Source organism: Nicotiana sylvestris, chromosome 11, assembly GCF_000393655.2.
Source record: "Nicotiana sylvestris chromosome 11, ASM39365v2, whole genome shotgun sequence".
NCBI classification, from domain to species: Eukaryota; Viridiplantae; Streptophyta; class Magnoliopsida; order Solanales; family Solanaceae; genus Nicotiana; species Nicotiana sylvestris.
Window position 1 is genome coordinate 21,557,642 of NC_091067.1, and position 20,809 is coordinate 21,578,450.

The window sequence follows — 20,809 nt, forward strand, 5'->3', positions numbered from 1 at the left end:
ACATCTGTCCATTGATAACTCTCAGAACATTGGAAAAGAGCCTGCACGAGATCAAAGACGGGGCCATCAATGTCAAATCCTTCGATGGGTCCCAAAGGTCTACTATCGGAGAGATCAGCCTATGCTTGCAAATGGGGCCAACCTGGTTCGACGTTGACTTTCAAGTGATAGTTGTCCCAGCATCTTACAATTTGCTGTTGGGACGACCATGGATCCATGCCGCTGGAGCTGTAGCATCGACCCTGCATCAGGCAGTGAAGTTCGAATGGAACCACCAAGAGGTGATCATTCATGGCGATGGTAGCAACCCCATATATAGTCGCCAGACCATCCCGATGATTGGAGGCAGAAAGAGAATAGGCGGAGAAACATACCACCACATTGAAAGAGTCAACACTATAGACAAAGATAAATGGTGGGATAACAAGATTGAAAGTATCCTGAATTGGTGTGGATACGAACCTGGAAAGGGACTCGGCAAAAACCTCTGGGGAATCGCCAAACCCATCAAGCTGAAGAAACATGGCACTACATTTGGTTTGGGGTATGAGTACACTTGGGAGGAGTTCAATCACTAGTCGCCACCATGGCGCGGTCCCTACTACCCACTAGAGCACCCGATACCTCACCTGGAGCTGACTTTCCAGCTGGCAGATACTATATATGGGTCGGAGGAAGAGGAAACATTGGCAGCCGTGAAGAATCTATTCCCGGAGGATGATGATATGGATTGCAGTGTTATTTTCGAGGAGGAAGGGGAGGAAGGCCCTTCTATACAAGTTGTGAACCAAGGAGAGTGCCTCAGCAATTGGTCAATCAGAACCACCAGGGCCCGGAAAGCTTCGGGGTAGCAAGGCTAAACAAAAGCACCATGCATCACATTTTACTTTTTACTAGCTGATTTTATTTCCGCATTGTCTTTAATTCTGAAAAGAGCTCTGATACTCAAAACAATTATGAATCTAATCGAAGCATTTCAGTTTATTATATATCTCACTCTTATTAATTTCCTATCATTCACTTTATTTTACACAGCATTACTATTACTTGCCTTGATGATGAACCAACGATTGTGACTTGCAACGAGACAACACAACAAACGGATACAGACTCAGAAGAGGATGATATACCAGAAGAGGTCATTAGAGGAGTTGAGAATTTTGAAAATAGGCCTAAGTCTAACTTGGATGAAACTGAGGTCGTTAATCTGGGAGATGCAGAGAATGTCAAAGAAACGCGCATCAGTGTTCACCTGTCATCATCAGAAAAGAAAGAGTACAAGGAGTTCTTAAAGGAATATGAAAACATATTTGCCTGGTCATATGATGATATGACTGGTCTCAGCACATCCATTGTAGCTCACAAACTGCCAACAGATCCAACATACCGGCCGGTAAAGCATAAGCTCAGGAAATTCAAACCCGACATGAGTTTGAAAATCAAAGAAGAGGTTACCAAGCAAGTCAAAGCCAAGGTTCTCAGGGTAGTAGAGTATCCGACATGGTTAGCCAACATCGTGCCAGTGCCAAAAAAGGATGGGAAAGTTAGAGTTTGTGTTGACTACCGGGATCTTAATCGGGCCAGCCCCAAAGACGACTTCCCCTTGCCTAACATACACATTCTTATCGACAACTGCGCCAAGCATGAGTTGCAGTCTTTTGTTGATTGTTTCGCTGGGTATCATCAGATATGGATGTATGAGGAAGATGCAGAGAAAACGTCTTTCATCATGCCGTGGGGAATGTACTGTTACAAAATGATGCCATTCGGTTTGAAGTACACTGACGCCACCTACATAAGAGCCATGACTACCATATTTCATGACATGATACACAAGGAGATCAACGTATATGTGGATGATGTCATCATCAAATCCGAGAAAGCCAGGGATCACATAGCAGATCTAAGAAAGTTCTTCAACAGACTGAGGAGGTACAATCTGAAACTGAATCCTGCCAAGTGTGCATTCGGGGTTCCTGCTGGAAAATTATTGGGTTTCATCGTGAGTCGTCGAGGAATAGAATTGGATCCATCAAAGGTCAAAGCTATCCAAGAATTGCCGCTGCCAAAGAACAAGAAGGACGTGATGAGTTTTTTGGGAAGACTCAACTATATCAGCCGGTTCATAGCTCAATCCACGGTCATTTGTGAACCTATCTTCCAAATGTTGAAGAAGGACGCTACTACCAAATGGACTGATGATTATCAGAAAGCTTTTGATAGAATCAAGGAATACCTATCAACGCCGCCGGTCTTGGTTCCCCCTGAGCCAGGAAGACCCCTATTGCTTTACCTTGCGGTATCAGATAGAGCATTCGGTTGTGTTTTAGGACAACATGATGAAACAGGGAGAAAGGAGCAAGCCATTTACTATCTCAGTAAGAAGTTCACACCGTACGAGGCCCGGTATTCTCTTTTAGAACGCACTTGTTGTGCTCCGACTTGGGTCGCGCAGAAGTTGATGCATTACTTCTGTGCTTACACTACTTATCTCATATCCAGAATGGACCCTCTGAAGTATATCTTCCAGAAGCCCATGCCCACTGGCAAGCTCGCCAAGTGGTAGATCCTGCTAAGTGAATTCGACATTGTTTACGTGACCCAAAAAGCAATCAAAGGGCAAGCCTTGGCGGACCATCTCACCGAGAATCCCGTAGACGGAGAATACGAGCCCCTAAAAATGTATTTTCCCGATGAAGAGGTATCTTTCATAGGAGAAGATATTGCAGAATCCTATGATGGTTGGAGGTTGTTTTTCGATGGAGCTGCAAATTTCAAAGGAGTTGGCATAGGAGCAGTCTTAGTATCAGAAACCGGTCAGCACTACCCGGTATCCGCCAAGCTAAGGTTCCCTTGCACCAATAATATGGCCGAATATAAAGCCTGCATCTTGGGGCTCAAAATGGCTATTGACATGAACGTTCAGGAGTTGCTAGTGATCGGGGATTCAGACTTGCTCATACATCAGGTTCGAGGAGAGTGGGCAACCAAGAACTCTAAGATACTTCCCTACTTGCATCATATACAGGGGTTGAGGAAAAGGTTCACAAAGACAAAATTTCAGCACGTCCCTAGAGTCCAGAACGAATTTGCTGATGCATTAGCTACTTTATCGTCCATGATCCAGCATCCAGATACAAATTTCATTGATCCCATCCCAGTAAAAATTCATGATCAGCCAGCTTATTGTGCCCAAGTTGAGGAAGAAGTAGATGGAAAACCATGGTTCCATGACATCAAGGAGTACTTGACAACAGGGGATATCCAGGACTTCCCAATGCTACTCAGAAGCGTACACTTCGTAGACTATCTCGCAACTTCTTTCACAGTGGAGGAATCCTGTACAGGAGGACTCCCGATTTGGGTCTACTAAGGTGTGTCGAAGCAAAAGAAGCATCCAAACTATTGGACGAGGTGCATGCAGGAACCTGCGGGCCGCACATGAATGGTTTTGCCTTAGCAAAAAAGATACTCCGAGTAGGGTATTTCTGGATGACTATGGAAACAGACTGTATCCAATATGTTCGCAAATGTCATCGCTGTCAGATACATACAGATATGATAGAGTCACCTCCAAACGAGCTTACTGCGACAAGCTCACCATGGCCATTCGTCGCTTGGGGAATGGATGTTATCGGACCTATCAAGCCTGCCGCATCAAATGGGCACAAGTTCATCCGAGTGGCAATCGATTATTTTACCAAATGGGTCGAAGCAACATCATACACGACGGTCACTAAGAAGGTTGTGGCGGGTTTCGTCCGTGACCGCATTGTTTGTCAGTTCGGGGTTCCGGAATCAATCATCACCGATAATGGTTCCAATCTCAACAACGACTTGATGAAAGCAATGTGTGAAACTTTCAAGATCAAACACAAGAACTCCACAGCCTACAGGCCTCAGATGAATGTAGTTGTGGAAGCAACCAACAAGAATATCAAGAAGATACTAAGGAAGATAGTCGAAAGGCACAAACAATGGCATGAGAAGTTATCACTCGCCTTATTGGGATACCGTACTACAGTCCGCACATCGACCGGAGCAACTCCCTATATGCTGGTTTATGGTACAGAGGTAGTCATCCCCGCCGAGGTAGAAATCCCCTCCTTAAGGATCATACAAGAAGTAGAATTGGATGATGCAGAATAGGTAAAAGGTCGCTATGAGCACTTAGCCATTATAGATAGGAAAAGGATGAATGCGGTTTTCCACAGTCAGTTGTATCAGAACAGAATGTCCAGAGCCTTCAACAAAAGGGTTAAGCCAAGGAAGTTTACACCGGGGCAACTGGTGTTGAAGAAAATCTTCCCACATCAAGATGAAGCCAAGGGGAAGTTCTCTCCTAATTGGCAAGGCCGTACATGGTTCACCGGCTTCTAACTGGAGGAGCCCTTATTCTTGTGGAGATGGATGGAGAAGTCTGGCCGAAGCCAATCAATTCAGATGCAGTGAAACGATATTATGTGTAACCACTTATGATTCCCTTAATGATGTAATTTGAACTACGCCTGACCTGATTCCCGTTTAAGAGGGGATACGTAGGCATCCCTATGGGTTCGGTCATAATTTAATAAAAATTCCATTTTTCCAACGCTATTGGAGCCGGGGCAGAATTTTGAGGAGGGCCCTCAAAATTCCTAAATTAATTTTAGTTCATGCATCGCCAGAAGCGCCAGCCTAGCAAACTGGGGCAGAATTTTGAGGAGAACCCTCAAAATTCCAAAGATGTTTTTTTAGTCATTTAGCACAGCCGTCAGAAACGTCCTCTCAGCAGACTGGGGCAAATTTTTGAGGAGGACCCTCAAAATTCCGGAGAAAAGAGGTTGCAATGTCTTGAACCACATCGCAGTCGTTGGTTCATCTAAAGAAAACTATTTTCGATTATATACGTTATATTTGCAAAATCATGCATAACTATTATCCGAATTGCTGTTGTTTAGCGACGCTACCCCAATGACACGCAACGTCAAGAGCCCGGGGAAAACGAAATAACCTTTCCCCTCACAGAACTCACGATTTTCTTTGGATGCAGGCACTCGACTTGCAATATCGTCAGGTATATTTATGTACGCATACTTTCCCAAGAATGAAACTTCTCAGAATCATCACTTGCCCGTAATTGCTATCCGTACCCAATCTCCCCAGCAGTCATATTGTCGTAATCGGCTATCAGCTAAGAGATCTTACTACTGATCATCCTTTTACATTCTTGCATTGCATAAGGCTACTTTTCTGTCTTCCGAGGTTAAACTCTACCTCCATCTACATTTTGCATAAGGCTACTTTTCTGCCTTCCGAGGTTAAGCTCTACCTCCATCTGCATTTTGCATAAGGGTACTTTTCTGCCTTCCGAGGTTAAGCTCTACATCCACCTGCATTTTGCATAAGGCTACTTTTCTGCCTTCCGAGACTAAGCTCTGTCTCCATCCGCATTTCCTGCATTGTATAAGGCTACCTCTCTACCTTTCGAGACTAAGCTCTGTCTCCATCCGCATTTCCTGCATTTTGCATAAGGCTACCTTTCTGCCTTTCGAAGGTTAAGCTCTACCTCCATCCGCATATCTTTGCATTGCATAAGGCTACTTATCTGCCTTTCGAGACTAAGCTCTATCTCCATCCGCATTTCCTGCATTTTGCATAAGGCTACCTTTCTGCCTTTCGAGGTTAAGCTCTACCTCCATCCGCATATCTTTGCATTGCATAAGGCTACTATCTGCCTTTCGAGACTAAGCATTGTCTCCATCTGCATTTTTGCATAAAGCTACCTATCTGCCTTCCGAGGTTAAACTCTACCTCCATCCTGCATAAGGCTACTTATCTGCCTTTCGAGACTAAGCATCGTCTCCATCTACATTTTGCATAAGGCTACATATCTGCCTTTCGAGGTTAAGCTCTACCTCCATCATGCATAAGGCTACTTATCTGCCTTTCGAGACTAAGCTCTATCTCCATCCTGCATGGCTGAAATATCACCACTTTATTTTGAATGGCTGCAATATCACCATCTGCATTTAAATTTTTGCTCTAGCTGAAAGATCGCCACCCTTTGCATTCATTTGGCTGAAAGATTACCACCTTTTCATGGGCTAAAAGATCGCCAACCTATTCAAAGGCGTCATAGTTCAGAGGCACCATCTGCATAGCCCGAGAACACCATTTCATGGCCTGCAATTTTTTTTATGCTCTTCACGGCCCAGGACATCATAGTCTGAGGACGTCATCCTAACCGTCCAAAGACAACATTCATGGTCCAATGGGAACTTGCATCATGTTTAAATTATGTACAATACACGCTACATTGCTCACTTGCAGGTACACCGGCTAGCAAATGGCCATCTCAGCAGGAGCGATCCCGCTCCGGTTCTCTGCAGTCTGTCCGACTCCAAATCTAATCATCGCGTCCGTTCTTTTTGAATCCCCATTTGACACACTCCGTCAATGGTTCTTGAACTACATATGGCCTGATTCCGATAAAACCAGGGATATGTAGGCGGCTCCGAATCCAGATCTCGGTCAAAATGCTTTTCAATCGCCGATCCGGTCAAAATTGGCCATCTTGTCTTTACCCCGACAACTATTTCATCCTCCTCGGGTAAAGAGGGGCAGCTGTTGATATCCAATTTTTTCCTATGTATTTTTATACCCAAAACACTTCCAAAATAACATATATGTGCATATATAAGCACACCAAAAGGTTTTGGCATTTTAATAATTTTTAAACCAATTTATGGCCTGTTTTTACACGATAAAATCCAATAATTATTCCCAAAGCTTGCCATTTTGGAGAATAATTTATTTTATTCTCATATTTACACCAAAGTATATCCAACATGATTTTTGCACATTTTTTACAAATTCATTTGGTATTTTTAAAGCCAAATTGCATATAATTGCAATACTAGCCTCTTTAAGATTTAATAGCATTTTATAATTACAAAATTGATCCCAATATTGTCGAATTAATATTTATATATTATTAGTTGACTCATTGCCTTTAATTTGCTTGTAAAACATTTTTACTATTTTTATAAAATAATAAAAGGAAAAATTGGCTATTTCAATTGTAGCCTCAATTCATTTCAATTATAACCCAAATTCTATTTCAATTTCAGCCTGAAATCAGCCCAATTTCGAACTCAATTTGACCAGCCCAATTCATTCAAACCCAGCCCCTTGACCCGTTTAATCCAACCCGCCCGGAAATCCTTTTAATCCAGGCCGTTGATCAACAGCCACAAATGACCCTTTCCTTTTTAATTATACCAACCCCCAACCCTAACTCATTTCTCTTAGACAGCCGCCTCTGAAACCTCTTCTCTCTCAAGATGCTCTCAAGCACTCGAAACCCTAATCGCCTCCCTCGTCTTCTCCGACCATTATCTCGCCGGAGTCCATGGCTTTTCAGGCCATGGACGACCTGTGCTCACCTTCCTTCACTCCTAAGCCTCGTCTGTGGTTCTTCTTTTCTTTGTGTGAATCTGTCTGTACCACGTTCTTATAAGTTTTTCTCTTGTGTTCTTATGTTTGCCATACGATGCATGTTCTTCTATTTTTGTGTTCTATTCTTTCCTCTACTGGGTTCTATAAGCATGCTTTACATGTCTATCTCGTATGTTCCTCTACTATATTTTTTACTGAGCTTTTGCTCCTTGCTTACCTTTATTGGACTTTGTTTGAACCATAAGCATGTTTCATATACTATTTTCCTAAACCAGTATCGCTTTTTCTTTTCTGAACTTGTTTGAGTGACAAGCTTTGCCTAAATGTATTCCCTGTGTTTCAAACTTGTTGTTCTCTCTGTTTGTTTCTCATAAGTCTCTGAAAGAGTCTACTGAGCCTGTTCTATTTGTTGTTTTCTCATCTATGCATCTGATTCGAGTCAGAAACCCTAGTATTTGGGGGGGGGGGTTTGGCAAGCTTGACTTTGTGTTTGGACTAGGGTTCCATTCAGAACCCTGATTCTCTTTCAGACTCATTCTGAGTCTATGAACCTAACCTTCTTGGGTACTCTGATTTCTTGCTAGTTTTACAACAACTCTCTCTTGTCTCACATGTCTGTATGCTTTTTATATGACAAATTCTCTTCTTTCAAAAGGCCTTTGGCCAGCTTGCGATTGATTCCGAGTTCCTTTTTTAAAAGGTTTGATTGTGTGCTGTTGATTTTCTTTAAATTAAACCCTTCTCACATTTTTCTAGTTGGATTCATTCACACTAAGATTCGAATCCTGATTTTACTGGGTGGTTGATTGATTGTCTTTCCTTGTTTGATCTAAACCGTGTACTACTAAACTGTTTCCTTAAATAGGTTTCTGTGTATTTTCCCCTGTTATACTGCCTCAGAAAAGATTGTTTAAAACAAATCCTTTCCTTATTTATTTTGCCCGTTTGAATCAAATCCCTAAACCAAAGGGAAACAGCTTGTGATTGATTTCAAAACTATTTTCTTACCTTTTTTTTACTCACCTTCTGCACTATAAAAAGGACTGCTCTTTTGCACTAAAGAAAGGGTTTTTCACAGGCTTTCACAGACTTTTCTTCACAAAAACACAGGCTTTTACACATTATAATACTGAGTTCTTTCACAAAACAAAATTCTACTCTCTTCTTCTACTTTGTGCTTTCTGAAACAATTTTGAGCTCTCTCTCTAAAACTCTCAAGTGTTCTGCTGAACTTAAGTCTGCTCCTGCTGTGTTTACTTACCGTGATTGCTCTATTGTTCTGCTTGTTCTTACTTTGCAACTGGTACATTATTCTTAGTTGAATAATGCTTCTTCATTATATGTTTACTTCCTAGTCTGTTATGTTCTTCTTTACTATGTTTCTGCAACCCTGTTGTGCTTCTCTTATGTGAACTCCCTTTCCCTTTTCCCCTTTGTATGTGAGTATAGTTCCAGCTATAACAACACTTTGATATTGTCGTCTATGACTCTGAACTGGGTTTTTTGAACCTCCTAACTCAATCAATTCCCATTCCCTTCTCCCTTTTATGTGCTTGAGCCTGGACCTGAGTCTGGTGGTGTCCTAATCACCATCAGACCTAGGTTTGACCCTCAAGGGTCTGCTCCTAACTTGTTTGACCAAACAAATGGTCAGGGGTGTGCCAGTCTGCACCTGTGGCTGGGTATGACCACCATTTGTTATGGCTCCCCAATTCCTTTTCACTTTGCACTTACTCCTAGCTCTAAGTTCCGCCCCTCTCTTGCAAGCCATTCTTTGGGACCCTTGATCTCCCACTGAACTTGGATGCCTGAGGACTGGCTATTCCGCACTGCACTATTCTAATTCTAAATGGTATCTTGAGTTTAAGCAATGCCAGGAATCCTTGAGATTCCTTGGAACTTTGAAACACTTTGGATAAAGAGAAGGCTTTGGAAATCCGAAATTTGTTAATCACATGTTATTGGACATTAAGATTGAATTAGGCTGCTCGGATCCAGCTGTTAGTTTTTAATATATTTATTTTCTTTCTTTTGGTCTGTAATAATTTGTATAAAGAATTTGGGGAATATAGTAAAAGGGTGTGGGAGGGGTTTTACATTCTTGCATCAGTAAGGGTAGAAACCATGCATTAGGATTTTAATTTTTGTTAGAAATCCTGCCTATAGGATTGTTCAATGTTTCTGATTCCACATCACTTAGAGACCATGCCTATAGGGTCAACGCTTCATTGTGCTACAAATCACATAGAAATCATGCCTAAGGACTTAACGTTCATGTAATCAATGCATATAGAGATCATGCCTATAAGGAATGCATATGCATTAGGCAAATTGTAGGGTTAATTAACACAATCATCTTTTACAAGTTCAATAACAGGTTTTAAAAGTCAAAATAGATATCATGCCTGTAGGATTTGCATCAAACTCGTCTGATTCTCTTAAAGTAATAATGATGTATTAACCGATCCTTAACGTCTTAATACAACAACGATTCCAGAAGTCTTAATTCTTTGACAAAAACTCTCTTGACTTAGTATGCTTTTAAGTCCCTCAAATCGGCTTGTTTTTCTGAAATAGTTTCTTTCTAAACGTTCTGCCTAAACATTTTACTCAGACCCTGAAATTGTCTTTTAAAACAGTTGAAACTTACCCTTTCCTTAGATATTTCTATCTCTGAAACTCTTTCACAACCATTCCTGTGTTTTATTTTTACTACAGTCTATACTTTCTCTTCAAAACTCCTCTGCATTAGACTACTTTTTCCTGAAACCAGTACCATTTAAATCACTCGCTTGAAATACCTTAATTTCTGACAATTGGATCCAAGTTTCCTAATGCAAACTTTCTATCTAAACATATGGGTTGAACCAGTCCGTTCGCTGTTTAAGTTTAATTTAAAGACCAAATCAGTATGTGCCAAGACATGCTAAACTAAGTGTTTGTTTGATTAAGGGGTTTACTTGAGCCTTACCTATTTGTTTTGTTCATCCTTATATTTGTTACTTGTTTTGTATGTCGCAATTAGAATTTTAACCTTTGAACTCCATATATGCCTATATCCCTTTCCTTCCCCTTTAGGATTAGAAGTCCTGATACCCCGGGACTTATAGGTTAGGACGGGTACTAGCATGCAATAAGTAAACGAGACTGATCGCGTTTAAATACCTTAACGGGGTGGGAAGGGTAGAATATGGATATGATGTCCGATGCGCTAATATCACGTGCGACCCCTCTTCTGAGGAGTGATCGCTGGGTATTGCATTGAAGTGATCCATATTAATGATAAACTTAGGACTCCCCTCCCTTTATTTTCTTTCATCTATTCTTGTAAAACTGTTCAAATCTCTTTTTCATGAATTTCTGCCCTCTCTACTTACCTTCGAAAATTTTCAACTTGGTCGCAATGTTATGTGCGAATCCTTATTTGAGCCTTGATTGTTTACTTGTAAAGTCACAATTGTAACATGGCCGGGAACCACACTAGTGGATCTTGAGGGGTGCCTAACACCTTCCCCTCGGGATAATTTCTAGCCCTTACCCTAATCTCTAGTCTCTTCATCTCAAACCCTTCTTAAAGTGTCCTAATGCACTATAATCATTAGGTGGCGACCCTTCAACTTCTAAACCCAATTCTCGAAAGGGGATAGAGTTGTCCTCCCAATGTCGTATACCCAATTTCTGACCCCGCGGTTAGAGAAAAAGGGGGTGTCGACAATAATCCGCCATTTTCATCTTTTGAAAGAAAGTCTCCACTTCTTCGGCACTCACGGGCTTCTTAGATGGTAAGCGCTTTCGAGTGGTATTGTTCACCTCTTCCAAGTTAGAATACTTTTCAACGGGATTATTTTCTTGAACTTCTCCTGAGATTACTTTGCCCTTATAAGTCACCACCGTTTTGTTGTAGTTCCAGGGCACAGCGGTAGGATCTGTCATGGGCCTCTGTGGCACGCGTCCAATAACCATGGGTTCACTTAGCCTTGGTCGATTAATTGGCCCCCGCATCACGTAGGCTCCCTTGGGAACATATATTTGGGCTGCCTTGTTCAGCTCGAATCTCCTAGGAGGACTCAAAGTCATCTATTTTTCTTTGCGGCCCCGAGGGACATAGAGAATAACATCTTTGGGAGGTGTTGCCCCAATCCCCGCTTCAAATTTCTTCTCTGATTTTGGAGGGGTGGTTTTGTTCTTTTTCTCCCCTTTGTCTTGCTTCTGGGAAGATTTTTGTTTCTTTTCTACGTCAGCAATGGCAATGATGGCCTTCAATGCCGGGTCAAATTCCTTGTCCTCACAAATCATTCTGATTACCGGCCCATTGTTGTGGGCCGACAGCGGGTTGTTAGTCACATTGGGAATATCTTCATCCCTTAGCTTTATCTTCCTTTGTTCTATCAAGTTTTCCACGGCTCTCTTCAGAGTCCAACAGTCATCTGTGTCATGCCCTTCTGCCCCTGAGTGATAAGTGCATCGGGTATCGGCTTTGTAAGTGGGTGATGCTGGGTTTTGCCTGGTTTGAGGAACCAGCTGGAGCAGACCCATTTGGACAAGCTTTGGAAACAGACTGGAGTAGGATTCACCGATTGGTGTGAAATTTGGCCTTCTAGGTGGCTCACGAGGGGGAAAATTCTTTTGTGGAGGACGGGGGTTGTAGTGGTTTTGGTAAGGAGGATGGTTTCTAGGAAATGGAGCTTGGTTACGGTTGGCTTATTGCTGTGGACGGACATAAGGTTGAGCATTCATGACCGTGTATGGATGAGGAGCATAGGCCATGTCTTGGTGGGGGTAATAGTGTTGCGGGGTCCTTTCTGGAAGAAGGGATCTGGGAGTACAGTGTTTTCTTGTACCCGACGCTGCTATGGATGTTTCTTCCTTTTTCTTGCCTTTTGCTATTCCTCCGGACCCACCCTGAATGGTCTGGGAAGTAGATCTAATAGCGGATTGGCTTAGAATTCGACCCATTTTCAACCATTTCGCCAATCTTGATGGCTTCAGCGAACGGTTTACCCATGGCGGACATCATATTTTGGAAGTAGTCGGCTTCCTGAGCTTGTAAGAAAACTATGACCATATCGACCTCATCCATTGGAGTTTTTACCCTAGATGCCTGCTCTCGCCATTTAACTGCGTACTCCCGGAAGCTTTCCAAGGATTTCTTTTTCAAGTTCGTCAACGAGTTCCTATCTGGAGCAATATCAATGTTGTACTGGAACTGCCTGACGAAGTCTCTAACAAAATCATCCCAGATGTGCCAGCGGGATATATCTTGGTCCATATACCACTCAGAAGCAATGCCAACTAGACTTTCTCCGAAATAGGCCATGAGCAGTTCTTCCTTTCCACTGGCCCCTCGCAACTGATTGCAATATTTCTTGAGATGAGCAATAGGATCACTATGCCCGTCGTACTTCTCAAATTTTGGGGTTTTGAATCCCAATGGTAGGTGCACATGGGGAAACATGCACAAGTCGGCATAAGATACACTTTTCTGTCCACTCAGGCCTTATGTGCTTTTGAGACTATGTTCCATACTTCTCATCTTCCTCACAATATCTTCTTGCTCAGGAGTTTTGGCGGTCTTTTCTTGCCCCGCAGTGAACTCAAATTGGGGCAGCTGAGAGTAAGTATAAGTGGGAAACTGAGGAGGTTCCATTTGGAAGGTGGGTGTTTGGAAGGTGAAAGTTGAGGGGCCAAAACTGGGCCTAGGCAGTGTAGGTTGTGATGTGGCTGAGCATGGGGGAGCGGTGAAGATATTCGAAGCTGCATCGGACATTGACACCTAGGGGAGAAACTCAGAAGGTGTTCCCACAAAATGAGCTGAAATAGTTGGGTGTCCTAATGGGGTATTTGGGTGACTGATCGGAACAGTGAAAGTACCACTTGCTCTAGGAAAAAGTTCGGGGAATCCCGGGATGGCGCTTGGTGGATATCTTCCATTTGCCCAAGCATCCCACATTTCCATAACCCGAAGACGCAGGATTCTGTTTTCTTCGGCAACTGCCGATTCTGAGGTCGGGATACCTGAGATAGGACTGTCATCCATGATGGGAATTGTTGGCAGAGTCATTTTTGAAGACATTTCGATGCTCCCTTTTGATCTAGTAAAGTATGGGTGTGAAGCCAGGTTACCACAAAAACCAACCACCGTTCTATAAAAACCTGAACTGATTATAGCAGCAAACGGTTAGTTTGAAACAAATAACAGATAGGTAATCACATGTTGGGGTGTGATGCACCTATACAGTTAAATGTGTTTCTACATGTTTTGCAACGGTTGCATGTTTCATCCCAGCTTTACTTACTACTTTTTTTATTATTTTTTCCAATTACACTCTCTCTCTCAACATTTTTCTTCTTTTGGTTATTCTTTCTCTTCTCTCTTTTTTTTTGGGTTATGATCGAATCCTATGTAGATTGCCTACGTATCATGACCCCGCATGAATCAGACCAAGCGTAGTTCTGGGGGCGTTAAAAATGTAAAAATAAATAATAGAATATTTTGGAATTTTCAATTCTTCATAAAAAAGAAATACTCTGGATTACAATGATTTAAAGCTAAAAGACTCAAAAAGGAAAGCAACAGATTCCAAAAACACGATGACAATACAGACTCACGAACTGACTTAACATACTCAAAAGAAAAATACCGAATCGAAATAAACTAACAGTCTTCAACAGAAAAGAAAGATACAGACTCCAGTAAAATCAAGAATACATTAATGCTCCTGGTGCCCGCGGGACATCATTCGGTCTCGCCGCGGGCCTAAATGCGAGATCCTTTTGCAGTCACTCCAAATCACGCATAACTTGGCGGACAAAAGTTGTCACTGTAGCAAAATAGGTGGTACGAGTCATGTCTTCGCATGCTTGGCATTTCATGGTAATGTATTCAGCGATGGTTCTGATCCTTTCTCTAATTATGCCCTTTTCCTGAAGCAACCGCCCTATCTGCTGATTCCGGGCTTCCAACACTTGAGAGTCATGAAGATGTTGATCTTGCAATTGCTGCATTCCTTCCTCCATTTGAGTCATCAAGTCATAACAGTATTCTCTATCAGCTTTGAAATCTTTAACCTGCTTGGCTGCCTCGTTCTCGAGAGTGGTTACCTTTCTTCTTAGGCTAGTAATAGTCCCTTCATAGTTCCTCTTCATTTGTTGCACAAACCCCACCTCTTCTGCCTTCTTTGTCCATTGTTTAGACTTTTCCAGGTCTTCTTGACATTCAAGGACTTTCTTTTTAAGACCACTTATATGTCTTTCGTCAGCCCGGCTTCTTTTCGGGTTTCTAGCAGCTATTTTCATCTTCTGGATCTGAGCTTTGAGGGCCTCATTTTCCTGAGTTAGTTTTTTCTTTTCTCCCTCATCTACAACGGCTTGAACACCATTTTCAAACTGAAGCTCCATGACTAACCTTTCCAACTGGCTTATTTTGGCCCTGTACTTATTTTCTTTGGTCAACCAGTCCCACTGTACCTGGGCCCATCGATGAATTGTTGTACATGGGGTCTCTTTGCCGGCCTTTCAGAAATCTGGAATCTTTTGCCGAACCAGAAAATATACTTAGGGTCCACTTCACCTCTGGCTATATCTCGCACCATGGTCTTAGGTTCAAGAAATCTACATTCATTCCATACTTGACGAATTTTCCCTTCTTGAAATGTGGCTTTCGGGCCCAATTCAATGACATGTTTACTTAAATCTTCATCATCGGGGACGGTTTGAAATCTTCCTAATTGGTGCAAAACCCTGTGTGGAGCATAAGGCTGGATACTCCAGATGCCCATCAAGAGGAGATAACACACTTCAGTTGACATGTACACTGCTTCGGTGGCAGGAAGTCATCCGAATGCCCACTTAATTTTATCTTCAGTCAAGGATCTCAAATGTGCAAGCCAAGCTTCAGTACCCTCGGGGAATTCAATACCTTCCACTCGGCTTTCAAACTCTTCAATGCAACTCAAACCAGTCAAACCGTAATTCATATACCCAACCTGGTGGCAGAGATGCTCTTGCACCCATAACTATAGTAGCAGATTGCAGCCTTTGAAGAACTTTCCTCCTTCCCGATAGATAGTCAAGGCTCGGTAAATTTCAGATAAGATCAGAGGAACCACAATGCTGTTGGTTTTCTTGATCGCCACATCGATCATTCCAACAAGACCTATCTCTATATTACCATCTTTTCACGGACAAACTACAACACCCAAGAAGGCTACCATAAAAGCTAAACCCCTCCTTGCCTCCTATTTGTCTTTATTTCCGACATGGGTTAGACCAGTGTTCGGCTCTTCAAAACCCCGGGGGTTACCAAATCGATGATACAAGAACTGGAGCGTGCAATACCCCTCAGATAAGTTTCCGTCCCGAATATCCCGACTAATACTCAGCAAATCCAGAAATCTGTGGGGAGATACCGGTCTTGGTGACAATGGATATCGACTTCTAAGGTTTCCATTAAGGCCCGCATAACCTGCAACCTCCTCCAATGTAGGTGTGAGCTCAAAGTCAGAGAAATGGAACACATTGCGAGTCGGGTCCCAAAAAGGTATTTAGGCTTCAATTATGTCCGACCTTGGCTTGACGTTCAATAGTCCGACAAGGCCTCCCAGAACTCTTACCACTATTTCTCTACTGTCTTTTCATAGATCATTCCACCACATATGGAGCTTTAAGGGGATCTGATCAAGGACTGTGAAGGGTTCAATTTCGTTTGTGCTCATCCTACACATTTATTAAGGTGATTTAATAACTCAATTTGACCCAAAAGAGTAACACCATTTTTCAAAGTTTTGCTTCAAAAATAAAATCCGGTTTTGCGGATACGACCTTTCAGCACTTCGTGGAAGAAGATTTTAAGGTTGTGTTGGTTAACCGTTAAAAATGAACCAAGGTGGCTATTCTTACAAAAACAGCCTTCCGGCGCCCTTTTGGGGACATTCAGCTTATTTTAAACAAGAATGGCATCACCCGATTTATTTGTGACAAAAATTAAAATTTTGGTATTTTTGGCTATTTTTGCAAAAAGGGAAGTTGGACCCGATGAGGGTTGCCTACGTATCCCACATTCGGTGAGAATCAAACTGGCGTAGTTCAGGGAGATTGGAAGAAAATAAACCAACTAATTCTAAAAACTTTCTTTTTCTTTTTCTCTTTTTTTTTTCTTCAAAATTTTGGCAGAGTTTCAGTATATTTTGGACACTGATTTCTCAAAATAAGTAATTATCTCTCTGAGCCCTCACATTGAGTTTCTTTTTCTCAACTTTCTCCTATTATTCATAAGCCAATCATCATGCAAATCCGAAGCAAATAAATGCACAAGTAGCAAGTAAGATTCATCAGGCGTTCCTACTAGGGATCCGACATGAGGCTTTGTTATACTAGGTTTAAAATCTAGGTTTATTGTTCTAGACCTGGCTTACCCGAGCGGACAACTCGAGCCGAGGGGGGCAGCGTACCCGGAATACAGAAGCTTCACCGGTTTAGCAACTTGTCCAAACCTCGTTCTAAAATGGGATAAGACTCTAGACAGAAGAGAAGTCACACGAACTGCACCCTTCTCCATGATTTAGAAGACTCAGAGAGAGGAAGGGTTTCGTAGCAGTTTATATACAGTTCACATAATATCAAAGCGGTAAAAGCATTTAGCACATTAGGCTCAAACATGTAGGAAAATCAGATAACAGATAAAGCCAATCATAACAGCTATCCTAAGCTCGAATTCTTAAACCCTGAACCGAAGTTCTGGGTTTGGCGTCCCTAGCAGAGTCGCCAGAGATGTCACACCTCCTTTTTACACTACCCGAAGGTACTACAAGGGAGTTTTTCCAATTTAAGTGACATTATTCGAAAGGGGATTAATTATTTATTTTTGTTCAGAGTCGCCACTTGGGATGGTTTGTTTTCTGGTGTCCCAAGTCACCGGTTTATTTTAAAATCCCAAATCGAGGAAAATTGAACTTTCCTTTTGAAGTCTGCGAACCAGAAATTCTAAGTAAGAAATTCTGTTAACCCGAGGGAAGGTGTTAGGCACCCCCGGATTCCGTGGTTCTAGCACGGTCGCTTAAACTATTATAATTAGCCTATTATCTGACTTTAATACATGTTTTAGTCTATGGTATGACATAAATTATTAACCACTTTTAATTAATTTTTAGGAAAATTCAACGTTATCAAAAACATGTCTTTGAACCACGCAACATGAAATGCACCCGCGGTCCGCGACACATTTTATTTAACATTGTTGAGATTTGGATTTGGGTCACATGAAATGCACACCCGAGTTTAGGAATGTAATATTATTAAAATACGCGCCTAAAGAAACTACGAGTTGTTAATTTCGCGAGGGCAATGGAAATTCAACTAAATGGCACGCCTCAATTTCTAAAGATTCAAGATTAATTAAATAAGGGTCATGCATTTTGAGATTTTATCTTGGCGCGGCACACCTCGATTCCAATTTTAAAAAAAATTCAAAAACTAAGCTGTTGCGGGCCATGAACTATGTCTTCTTAAATATGGCTCGCCTCAACTTTACTTTAGGGGAATCTAATTAATTAATAAAGACTAAGGGAATTTTATTTTAAGCCATAATTTAAACTAAATTTAGCAACTAATGGATTGACAGAGAATAAAACTAAGTGTTTCTGTCATCAGAAAAGCTCTGAACCAGCGACAAGCCCAATTAAAAGGGTATAACTACTTATGACAATTACATGGGGAGCTGGCCCAACGGGAAGCCCAAGTCAAGGACGCAGAGTCAACAAATGCAAAGTAGCTGAGCATAACTGGGCTGCCCAGTTTTCTAATTTATTGTTAAAGCTTGAAGCAGACTACATCTTTCATAAAAGAAAACACAAAAAATTTGAGCAAATGTTGGCAATCTTTTAAACAAAGGCAAAGTACATTTTTAAGGCCAACATGCATTCTTCGATAAAGAATAAGCTTCCTAATGTGACAAAAGCTTGTTCGACAGATTATTTCATAATTTAGCATCCCAAATTCAAAATACACGAATTACACTTAAACATTCTAAATTATATGTCCTGTTTTTTAAAATGGAAAGAGGTACATGAGCAGGTCTTTTCCCATTTTTTTTTCAATCACCAAATAAACCTTCATTGTCAAAGAACACACATAACCCAAAATTAGAGTCATCACATATCACTATTGAAACTAGCACACTTGATGAATCTACCTTAAAACCTTATAACTATCCAAAACAAATGTCAAAAATGCAGCAGCATGAGTAGAATCTGTTCAGATGCCCATACCAACGTTTAAAAGAGATGGAAAAAAATCACAGGTTTGACAGTCCAATCCTAAACATGATAAGAGTATTCGAATCCAAATAAGATTAAACTGATAGAACCTAAGGTTTAAATATAAGCTCAATACATATTTGACATTCATGACCTAAATAAATACACGAGAGAATGCAATGAACATAAATTGATTGCATGCATATTCAGCTAAACTAATATCTACATCTCCAACAAGGCTTCAAGTCCAAGCTTTCATATATTGATAAAGGTCCAAGAGGTACCTGGTTACAACAAAGAACAACAGGGGAAAATAAACTTGAAGTTGAAGAAAACCAGCAGTAAGGTATCAGCAATATTAACACAGCCAAATAGCAATCAAATCAGTCCTTCCAAACTGTTTTGAACCCAGAATGAGCCAGAAAACTCTTGAAAGATTTCAAACTTGTGAAGATAACAACAAAAACCAAGCTAATTTATACCAAGATGCAAAAGATTCGAAGTATTTCACACTCAGCCGTCTTTCAAATTTTCAGAAATTTTTTAGTCTCCAATTTTTCTGACGTGCTAAAGAAGAAAGTGTGCCTTTATAGGCAAGCTTTTTGGGGCTGCAGAAATGAGCTTAGTTTTGCACTTAAAACCTTTCAGAATTTTTATTTTTGCTCAGTTACCCCTTGTTTAGAAATCAGTTTTTCATGTAAGTCCTAAAGGCACCTTCCAAGCAGCTTCCTATTCAGTTAACAGATATATTCCCTAGCCCAAATCCCCAAATTAACCCTCAATACCCCTATTTTTACTGTTCTATTGGTTTGGACCCAGGGGGACTAGATCTCTAAGTTACTTTAACAGTCCAATTTTACCTGGGCCTGGCACCCAAAACCCAAATCCAAGCCTAAACGGAATCAAGTCCAAAAGGTTCAACAAACAGGCTTGGACCTAAACAGGAAAACAAAATTCTTCTGAAACGATGTATTAGAGAATAAAATTAATAAACTGTAATTAGTCTAATTGAAGAGTTACTAACGCTGAAAAATCAGTTACGTGCTAAAAATAATTTTGATTACTTCGGGCAGAAAACTACCGGTAAAGGAAGGTGAAGAAAAGGGATGAGACAGTATATACATTTATGAATAGAACACATTAGAAAATAAAACGCAAATTAAAGCTAAATCCTTGATTAATTAACAAAGAAACCAAAACTCTAATTTAACCTACTGAATTAATAGAAAAGGGAGAAGAGATTCGAGCTATTGACCGGTAATTGAACTTAAAGAAAAAGGGAAAAGGGGTATACCAATTAAGCCTTAGAACCTTCGAGAACACTGACGACTTCAATTCGAACTCCGGTGAACCAAAACTCGACCAAACGGTGAAAATTGCAATACGAATACTAGCCGAACTTCGTTCATGGCTAATGATTCATGCAACAATCATCAACGTGTGCCAAAAAGAGTGAAACAGAGGTTCAAAAAGATGGAAACGCTCAAGAACTATTTTTTCCGAAATTTGACGAAATCCACGGAAAGGTCTTCTTGATGTTCAAACAAAGTTATTTTGTTGAAGAAGCTGGGTAATTCACGAGGTATTTACTATGGATTGAAGGTTTAATCCGAAAAACTTTGGAAAAGGAGGAAAAAGTTTGGATTTTTATTTTTTGATCTGAAATTCAGAGAAATCGGGTGGTCTTTTGGTGAAATTAACAGTGGGACAAGACTGAGGAGACGAAGGCGGTTGTAGGGTGAAGGTTTGGAAGGATTTGGAGGTGCTCCGCTGCCGTGGGGCGATTTCCGGGCGGCGGAGCTGTGGTGGAGGTGAGCGGCGATTTTCAGGGACAGGGGGCCTAGGTTTGGGTTAAAATGGGATTGATGAAGACTGAAGGGAAATTGGTCGTTTAATGGGTTGGTGTTGCGCCCAAAACACTCACGCAAGTGTACGCGATCGATAAGTAATATAGTAATAAGTAAAATATCGTTCCCACGAGGACTTGTGATTAACTTATCAACTGATGCTAACTCAAATAATTATCAATTTATGCTATATTATTACAAAATATTTAAAGAACCAATTTACAACTTACTTAATAATTGCACAATAATTCAACACAAAATTACTACACC